This window comes from Austrofundulus limnaeus, unplaced genomic scaffold (assembly GCF_001266775.1).
Source record: "Austrofundulus limnaeus strain Quisiro unplaced genomic scaffold, Austrofundulus_limnaeus-1.0 Scaffold162, whole genome shotgun sequence".
Lineage (NCBI taxonomy): Eukaryota > Metazoa > Chordata > Actinopteri > Cyprinodontiformes > Rivulidae > Austrofundulus > Austrofundulus limnaeus.
The window spans coordinates 34,830-35,493 of NW_013952564.1; positions in this window are offsets into that span (position 1 = coordinate 34,830).

Here is a 664-nt window from a genome sequence, read left to right on the forward strand (position 1 = left end):
TTATTTATTTATTTATTTATTTATTTATTTATTTATTTATTTATTTATTGCTACTGCTTTTTGTATTTTTTTTTTTTTGTTGGGTTGTAGTTTGGGCATTTTGCTGCAGTTTTGCTATATTTAGATTTTATTTTTGATTTTGCTCATTTTTTGTGCTACTGTTTTGTAAGCTTCTGCTTATAGCTACTGTTGAGTTATTTTTACCTGTTTTGAAATATTTTGCTTAGTGGCTTCAGGTCTTCAAATGAATCACTCATTTATTTAAATCAAATGTGTCAAAGCAGAGGAACATCTAAAACCTGCAAGATGGTGCCCTTCTGGTTAAACCCCACATTATTTAAGATAAAAGTATAGGAAAGCTATCACCTTTCTTCCTCCTTTTTCTTAAAGTCTTCCTTGCCAGTCCTAAGATAATTGCCTCAAATTGTCTGGTATCAAACATCAAAGCTAGACGTCTGTGTTTCTATATATTAGATATACATAGATTTGGCAGTCGTCAGCGTAGCAATGAACGGAGATGCCGTGTTTTCTAAAAATTGAAGCCAAAGGCAGGATGTACAAAGAAAAAAGCAAAGGCCCCAAAATTGAACCCTGGGGAACCCCACATGACAGAGGAGCAGAAAAGGATTCAAATCCTGCAATTTTTACTGAAATGTTCTGTTTG